The following is a 9343-nucleotide window of genomic DNA, read 5'->3' as shown; positions in this document are numbered from 1 at the left end:
CTGCAAAGGAAATCCGTAACCCCAATCTAATAAGAAAAGCATCCAACAAATCCCAACAGAGTGACGTTCCACAAAATACTTGGCCAGTGCTATGTCAAAAATATCAAGGTTATCACAAATAAGAAAAATCTAAGAAACTCTCACAGCCAAGAGAAGCCTAAGGACACATGACAACTATGGGTTGTTTAGGATTTAGAAACAGCAAAAGGATATTAAGTAAAAACAAAGGAAATTTGAATAAGATATGGACTACAGTTAATACTAATGAATCAATATTTGTCATTAACTGTAATAAATACACCATATTATTCTAAGATTTTAATAATACAGAGAATGAGGTATGAGGTTGAGGGAAACTGTATCTGTGCTTATCTTTGCAATTTTTTCGTAAACGCAAACTTCTTCTAACAATTACATTTTGTTAAAAAATTCTAGTATTCAACACTTGCTAGTGAAGTCAGAATGTCTCTATTTCAGATCACAAGAGAGTATTTGAACGAAACAGTCAGATATTGCAATATCACAGCACAATCTAGTTTCAATCAAAGTTATAGGTTTGTGGATATATAAGCATGTATATCATATAAATATGCAAATCTTGATTTGTAGGACCTGAGGCTCATGCACGTTAAGGGATTGCCTTTAAAAGATGAATGCAAAGCTGTAAATACAAAATTAAAATTGTACGCATGTTAGGGTCCATTGGGTGCTAGTAAGGCCTATGCATGTGAGAGATCCTGAAGCTTCATCTTTACTAGCATAATGGTAAATATGCCTCTATAAGTGAAACTACTCTAATAGGGATTTGTACAAAGATCTGAGGGTGCGATAAACATTAGTATTAGAGAAAATGATTGGTACTCATTTGTTTTTGATAGAGATCTTCCATTCAAAGATTCTTCCATTCACTGGAACTTTTTGTTGGTATCTCTCTTCATACACTTTTTTGTATTCTTTTTATAAAATGGTCAGGGATCAGGTGTGACCACAAGGGAAGAGCCTCAGGAAAACAAAGTTTATGAAACTCGAAAGTCCTAGAGAGGTGAGGCACTCCACACCACGAAAGGTGATACAGTTTGGATGTTCATCCACTTCAGCTCTCTTGCCGAAATGTGATCCACAATCTTGGAGGTAGGACCTGGTGGGAGGTGTTTGGGTCATTGGGGTGAATCCCTCCTGAATGGCTATGTGCCCTCCCCTCACTCTATTACTTACCACAAGATCTGATTGTTTAAAAGAGCCTGGCATTTCTCTTGCTCCCTCTCTCTTGCCAGGTGATGTGTCTGCTCTTCCTTTGCCTTCTACCATGAGTGAAAGCTTCCTGAGGCCTTACCAGAAGCTAAGCAGATGCTGGTGTCTGGCTTGTATAGCCTGCAGAAATGTGAGCCAAATAAATCTTTTTTCTTTATAAATTATCCAGTCTCAGACATTCCTTTATAGCAATGCAAAACACTAACACAGAGGGCATCATGGAAAAGATAACAGGATGGTTCAGAGGCAGAAGACACTGGAGGGGAAGGTTCAATTAACTGCCCTTATTGGGGTTTTTGTGGAAAAGGCAATACGGATGGAATGAAAAGGATAGGATTGGCAAGTGTGAACAATTTTGGCCGACTTTGTGCTTTAAGGGCAATCTCTAGTTGCCTGGCAACTGGACATGGGATGATTAAGACAGGAATATTGCCTCCTGGAGTATAGGAGACAAATAGATCAGTGCCTCTGCATTGGTTAATTTGCACATCAAAGATATGCTCCCAGCTGGACCTGTTGCTATCCCTAAGAACTGATTAGGCACAGGAATGGAAGCTTCTCTTCATTCAGAAATGTATTTTGAGATGTTAAAAAATAATATACAGGAAATTAAGAAAACTAATTACAATACACAGATGTGCGAACACACATACACCCAGACATACCCACACACAACTAGACTTGACTAATTTTTTTTCATTACAAGTTTCTTTGGATTACTGCTGAGTGCCCAGTTCCTGATATTTAGCATATATTCCGTACCTTTCCCCCAACATGGTACAATGAATTTCTCTTTGAATCCATGAAAATACAGAACTCAGAGCATGGTGGAGGGGTTGGCTTTTTATGAAATTTTTGATAGAGATCTTCCATTCAACGAAACAGAAGGGAGGGCAACAAATTCCAGTACAGAGCCTGGTGGTTGTTTATTGGGTACAAGTAGGAGGAAATTTCTCTTTGTTTCTATTTTATTAGTGGATTATGACTTAAATGGTTAGCTGAGAGTTAGGATAAGAAGATTGGTGTAGGAGCTTTCAGGAGGAGACATGGAAATATGTGAAGTAATTAAGAAGAGTGGGATGAGAAAAAATAATAGAAATGTATAGTTGGATTGCTGAGGGATATTGCATTTGTTTGGCATTTATAATCACCAAATTAAAGAAAGACTCACACTTGTGCTTCTCTGCAGGGAGGATCACTGCTTAGTGCAGTCATGAGGTGTGTTGTAGGTAGGGATATTTACCAGATGAGCATAATAGAAAGAAAGCAAGGCAAAGGGGTTAACATGTTTGTGAAGGAGTAGATATAGTGACAGGTCTTACTGAACTACTGGGACTTCTACTCACTCTCCAGTTTTTCTGGACCTCTTAGTTTTAATCTTGCTATTATTTTTCCTTGCAATAATTGCTTATTTGAAAAAGTCATGCTTAAAGACTTAGGTTAAATGTCACAATTTCTTTGTTTGCTTTCCTATAGTCTCACAGGCATTCGTGTTTCCTTCATCACAACATTTATAATAACAATTCATTGTAATTATCACATTGTATATTCATTATTTATACGACCTTACTAATATTTCTTTTTTTCTTTTGAGTTGGAGCTTTGCTCTTCTTGCCCAGGCTAGAGTGCAATGGCACGATCTCGGCTCACTGCAACCTCTGCCTCCTGGGTTCAAACGATTCTCCTGCCTTGGCCTCCTAAGTAGCTGGGATTGCAGGCATGTACCACCATGCTCGGTTAATTTTGTATTTTTAGTAGAGATGGGGTTTCTCCTTGTTGGACAGGCTGGTCTCAAACTCCCAACCTAAGGTGATCTGCTGGCCTCGGCCTCCCAAAGTGCTGGTATTACAAGAGTGAGCCACAGCCCCTGGCCGATATTTCTTATACATAGTCAATACTAATTATAGTTATATCTGCACTATCAGTATTTCTGAATATTAGTTCCAACACGCCCTGAGAATACCAAAATCCGTGAATGCTCAAGCCCCTTATGTAACAAGGCATTGTCTTTGCATAAAACCCATGTATACCTCTTGTAAACTGTAAATCATTTTTATATTACTTATAATACCTAAAACAATGTAAATATTTGTTACACTCTATGTTTAGAGAATAGTGATAAGAAAAAAGTGTATACATGTTCAGTACAAATGCAAACATTCATTATTTAAAAAAAATTTTGATTCACTATTGGTTGAATCTGCGGATATGGAAACCCGGGGATACAGAGAGCCAACTACATATTGACATTGTTGTTATAATTATTAAAACCATTGTCATTCACTATGAAGAAGACACTTTTTCTTCATATATTTCTTTTTCATTTATATCCCCTTTATTAGAATGAAACTCTATTTGCACTAATACTTTTTGTCTTGCTCACCAAAATAATGCCTGCCTCCTCTAATAGCGGTCACTCAATTCATTCTAAATTAAATGGTTAATATATGAGTGTGTGAATGAGTATCTGCAGGGAATGAATGTCTTTCCTACCATTTGTGAATTACTGAAGCTTAGCATCGTTTCTGTTATTTTGAAGGCTCATAATATATGCTTGCTTAATAAGAAAATAAACTTGTTTATCCTGTACTGTACATAAAACTTGACATTGTTGATATGTATTGACTTGCTCAGTGAGCCTTTCCTAAGTGCACCAATAGTGAATTCCTTTGTTGGTAATCCATTCAATGGAATAATATAGGTTTAACTCTCTTGATGTTGTAGATTGTTGTTTTTGAAAGAGTATTAAGGAATTCTCAATAATTGTTCATTCTCAAGCACTATGCTTTGAGGTGTTTAGGAATTAAATATGAGGACCCACAGTATCAAATGCAGTATTTCTTTTCAGAAAGACTTACTCTTGGTTGGCTGAAAACACCTGGTGAGGGGAATTGTATCTTTTTCTCAAATCTTTCAGAGTAATCTAAGTACAACTCAAATTTCAGTTGTCATTTTAGTCATTATCTTTAGGAGGTAGGCACACTTGAAAGGCTGTATGCAGAATAAGAATACATGAATAGGAAATACTGCAGAGAGAGTAGCAGGACTCACAAACTAAATGTCTCTAATGAATGACCAACTTTTATTATCTCTGTGAAGGCTGCATAAATGATACTTCAGATTTGATATATAATCTTTCCATTAGATACCTTATCCCCACTTAAAGTGGATAGGGTACCTCACTGGGAAAACCTGCAATGGGAATGAACTTTATGTTACCTAGAATTGATCTCATGGATAATTGTCTTAATTATTACAGAAAGTGCATTTCTACTGTTGGTCATAACTACTCCTATAGACATAAAAATGCCTTTATTGTTAATCTCCAACATTGTGAGTACCTCACAAGCAGTGCAGAAAAGCTCTAAAAGCCTGATAAGAATTCTTGACGGTGAGCATAATAGTGATGTGTACTTAATGAGGAAGTAAAACTCTCCTGCAAATTGGATTCTGGTGTCTTTAATCAATCAGTGGAGACCACAACACTTGTATCTTGAAATCCGGGAAGAAACATATTTTCCAGACAGATGGATGTTTTCAGCAAAAAGAGATAAAGAATTGAGTGATGGAGATTCTGTGAAGCTTATGGTCAACTAAATATTTAAGATTCTCTTTTGTACAAAGATTTAGAGATTGGTTTGATATGTTTTCAAACACATATACTTTACAAATTATTTCTCTCCTCATTTATTTTTATTTTTTTCTGCCCCCCACCACCCGCTTTTTCTCTCTTCCATCTATGTAGTTGATAGACCTGAATTTGAAACACTCCATAAATTACGAAGTGTGTGACCTTGATGTAGTTATTTAATCTTAATAAAATTTAGTTTTCATACTTTCAATAGCAAGATTTTCAATTGAAGAAGGTTATTAACTTTCACAAGTTCTCAAAATTCAGAAAGAGAGATACCTAATCTTGGTCAGGTACTGAACACAGCAGTGGGTATACAAAAATGAAGAAGGTGTGGTCTTTCTCCTAAGGGGAGAAGTGGATGTGCAGAATGTCAAATATTGTGGGATGTGAGTGATTTCATTCTGCACAGAATAATAGTATATTTCGTTTGAATTTTGCTAGTGTACAAGCTCTTAACCTCTGTAAGTTTCATTTGGCATGTGAGAAAAACAGTTACACTTCACAGGGCCTTCAGGAAAATTAAACTAGTCAACATACAGGGAAGCATAAATCATTATAAAAATGCAGTGGATTATTGTGATAGAAACATAAATACATATACATTTGTTCTTTCTTGTGAAAGAACAAATAAGGTGCTGTGCTGCAGATTTGTGTTGTTTTTCCAGGAGACAGCCTACAAGATGGAGATTAGCACTCAGGATATTTACTAAAGGAGTGTTTTGAAGATTAACAACTGTGGAAAAGAAGTGCAAAAGCCAAATCAGGTCCAAGCTGAGAGCTGCAGTGCCTCCCCATCACAGACCAAACTCAGAGCTAAGTCTGGAGTTGGGGTGTTCCTTTAGAGTTGGGGTGAGGAGGTGCTTTTTATACCCACATTTTTATTAGTTGTTAATATGGTGTCCCCCACCCAAAATCTCATCTTGATTTGTAATTCCCATAATCTCCATAATCCCCATGTGTCAAAGGAAAAACCAAGTGGAGGGTAATTGAATTATGGGGGCAGTTTCCCCCATGCTGTACTCTTGATAGTAAGAGAGTTCTCATGAGATCTGATAGTTTTATACCAGGCTCTTCCCTCTTCGCTCTGCAACTTTCCTTCCTGTCACCTTGTAAAGAAGGTGCCTTACTTCCCCTTCACCTTCCATCATAATTGTAAGTTTCCTGAGGACTCCCCAGCCATGATGAACTGTTAGTCGATTAGATCTCTTTCCTGTACACATTACCCAGTCTCAGGCAGTTTTTTATAGCAGTATGAAATGGACACTTACAGTCTTTTGATGTAGGCTGCCTTTGAAAGGAGGCATAAATTTGGGCAAGATTTTTTCTTAAACTCGGTTGATCCTTCAGTGAGTGCTGACAACTGTCAGACATCTTCACTTAGCACTCCTATAAGCTGGGAAAATAATTTTAAATTCCAGGCAGCAGATCAAGATGTTCCAGCATACAAGGGAAAGTGTTTGACTGTTCTAATTAGGAAAAAGAGGTTGTAAAAGGCTACACAGAAAGAGGGAATTGTTTAATTTTTGCCTTAAATTTAGACTTGATAAATTCTATAACTTCTATTACACTCACGAACACATGTAGAATCAACTCCATAAAAAGCAGACATTTTTTGTTTGATCTTCTGTTTCTTAATAAGGCAAGAGAGAGAGTTTACAGATGAAACATTGCATTTGAGTACTTTTTCTCTCCTGAAAAGGTAATTTCAACGGATAGGATAATAGCTTTTTATGATATATCTGTATTGCTTCTCTGACATCATTTAGACTTGCAAGTGTGAAGTGTTTTCTGAAGGAAATTGCTATTAGCTCATCAACATACCCAGAGGTCACTGATAAATACCGAATATAACAATTTTTGGAAGAGTTAGCACAACAGTATATGTTTTTATCCAAGGGCAACTGCAGAAATTTGCTTTGGTGTTGGCTTAACTGCTTCCTGATGTCTCATTTTTTTTTCTTTCAAATGACCCTGTAACAGATGATCTAACATTTCTATCCACTTGTGGTTTGCAGAAGATATGCTTCCAACAGCATTTTCTTTTTCTTTTTTTTTTTTTCCCCACCAGTTGTTAAATGACATTTATTGAAATATTTTCCTTTGTGCCTCTTAACTAGCTGGGCATTCTACTGCACCACTGTTGATGTCATCTATGATGTCATGAGGGTGGCGGCCATCAACATTATAGCCCACAGACTGGGCAGTCCCCAGGATCTCTTTAATGGTTGCAGAGAGTTCTCTGGCTAAAGATCGGTGCCGCATCTGCCAAGCAATGTTGACAATCTTGTCGAAAGTGATATTCCTGCTGTGTTTAATGTTTTTCTATTTCTTTCTGTCTCTTGGTGGTTGCTTGAGGTCTTTGATGATCAGGGCAGAGGCAGAAGGCACCACCTCAATCTGGGCCTGTCTATTCTGAACTGTCAGTTTCACTGTAATCCTCAGGCCCTTCCAGTCACCTGTTGCCTTGGCAATGTCATCAACCTTTTTTGGAGACAGACCCAGGGGGCCAATGTTGGGGTCCAGCGCAGAAGTGGCACCGACTTCACCCCCCAGTGCATCTCAGGTATGTGACTTTGATCTCATTGGGGTCGAACTTGGGCAGCATGGTGGGAGGCCAAGGTGCAATTTTCTTCGGTCGTCTCGAATCCGGGGTCATCCAACACCAGTCGCCAACAGCATTTTCTAATACACGTTTCTATCACAGACTTGTCTTTACAAGCTGTTAGGTCACGTGAGCACTATGACATCGTGCTTTATAGGAAACTTAATTCCAAGGAAGGAATTCATTCAACCTATCTCATCAATGGCATTTTACAGGATTTCACAGCATTTCTGTTTTTCACTGACATACCTATTTTATTAGCACATATGTAATAACGTGAGTACTACTTCATTAACTTCAGGTTAACCAACAGCCATGGTACTTGGCAATTAATGGACAGGAGGAAACAATTTCACTTCATTAAAAATCCTACACTTAACTACTGTTAGACCACATGGTTTCTAACTGACACTGGGATATCTTGTTTGAGTCACTAGAAATGTTTGCTAGAAATTAGAGGACCCAGAACGCAGACCTGATTAAGCAGAACAACAACAACAACAACAAGACATTGAAGACATACCAACTAGGAAAAACCCAATGGATTAAACTCTTATTTTGGCATAAACGGACAATTTATTTAAAGGTAGGTATTAGCTTATCTAATTTGGAGTAAATAATGACAACTCAATTATATTCACAGATTGGTATTCTGTGGCTCCCTCCATTCTTGGGGATCCTAGCCTTTCTCTAGTTTATCTCAAGGCTGTAAGACTGATTATTCTAATATTAATAATATAGCTACTGTCTCTAGAGCACTGGTTTATAAAGCACACAGCCCAGTGGCTGACATTTCATAATCCTCACTAGTGGCCTATGTATTTGATGACACAAAGGTGAGAATACTGAGAGAAAGTAGTTTGGTAACTTTTCTAAAATCTTTTAGCATGGTATGCATTTTACAGTCAGATACACAAAAATGTGAGTATCAGCTTTATACTTTCCTGCTGTACAGAGACAATTCCTTTAGGCTAAACTGTTTCTCATTTATTTTCTAATTATTCACAATGACTTTTAAAAAAATACTGTCAATGCTAAACATAGAAGCTATATCTCCAATGCAATTTGAAGGCACCCCTGCAGCTGGGACCCATCAGTGTTGTCACAACTGCTAATGCCTGGGGTCATGAACACTGATGTTAGTAAGAATGCCACCATTTCATCCCTGTAAGAACTCACTGGCTCTGTCCAGCAATGATAATTTTTACTTTTGTTGTTCAGAATGATTAAGAATCTGCTATTAGGTTTTTTTGCATTTGAATCTCCTCTTGTATGGAACTGAGGGTGAGGTCTACCACAGTACTCTTCACCAAGACAGTCTGTAATAAGGTTATATCTAGAAGTGGAGGAATCTCAGAGGAATTAAGACATTCTTTATTTGTCCTGTAAATATGGTCCTGACTGGTGTGCTCCAAGTGTCAGCTCAACCTCAGGTGCTTCTCCTTAGATCTTTAATAATGTAGCCGGTTACAGTGGCCAGATATGAAGATGATACACTCACTGGTACCCAGCAAACTGAATTAATTAGCTAACATCCTCTTATCTTAAAAACCAAGACATCAAATCAGGGAAAAGCTAAAGAATATGTAAATTTACTGCTGAGGACCTAATATGGTAGAAATTTGTCTCTAGATCTGTGAAATATAAAATAAAATAGTTAGATTGGCTATCCCTTGCTAGTCTAAGGCCCCATGTACCAACTATGTATTTATGACTAAATTGCCAAAAATAAATTTACTCTTCTAATGCCACTGTCTCCATCTTGACTACAAAGAAAATGGTCCCTCTGTGATTATTGACCTTTTAAGTAATGCATTGTAGTGTGTGTGTGTGTGTGTGTGTGTGTGTGTGTGTGT

The 9343-nt window shown here is 37.5% G+C and overlaps 1 pseudogene; it reads right to left on the bottom strand.

The window, feature by feature from the left end:
- Positions 1-6953: 6953 nt before the first annotated feature.
- LOC108314389 lies at positions 6954-7490 on the bottom strand (annotated as a pseudogene).
- Positions 7491-9343: the final 1853 nt, after the last annotated feature.

This window comes from Cebus imitator, unplaced genomic scaffold (assembly GCF_001604975.1).
Source record: "Cebus imitator isolate Cc_AM_T3 unplaced genomic scaffold, Cebus_imitator-1.0 Scaffold151, whole genome shotgun sequence".
NCBI classification, from domain to species: domain Eukaryota; kingdom Metazoa; phylum Chordata; class Mammalia; order Primates; family Cebidae; genus Cebus; species Cebus imitator.
The sequence above is the reverse complement of the archived record's forward strand: the minus strand, read 5'-3'. Positions and strand labels throughout refer to the sequence as shown.